The sequence below is a fragment of the Dromiciops gliroides genome, chromosome 3, assembly GCF_019393635.1.
Source record: "Dromiciops gliroides isolate mDroGli1 chromosome 3, mDroGli1.pri, whole genome shotgun sequence".
NCBI classification, from domain to species: Eukaryota; Metazoa; Chordata; class Mammalia; order Microbiotheria; family Microbiotheriidae; genus Dromiciops; species Dromiciops gliroides.
The window spans coordinates 609,734,856-609,735,136 of record NC_057863.1 but is presented as its reverse complement, the minus strand read 5'-3'; positions in this window follow the sequence as shown (position 1 = coordinate 609,735,136).

Below are 281 nucleotides of genomic sequence, written 5' to 3'. Positions count from 1 at the left end.
CACACCCAATGAATCATGACAGGAGTTTGGGTCAGGGCATTCTTTTAAGGTCCTCCTCGGGTGCAAGCAGGGCCCCCTACAACTTATGTCCTCAAAGTGCCAGCCTAGCCGTCTTGAATCATGCCACTTATTCCTCAGTCATAGCTTCAGCAATTTGGGATTAGGTTTTCCTCCAGCTGCCAAATTTAGGAAGGAAGGAGGCAGCTGGAGCCAGGCCAGGCCAGCGGCTCCACTGCAGGAGTTGCGGGCCCTGATCGGTTGTCACGTGGCTCCTCATTCAC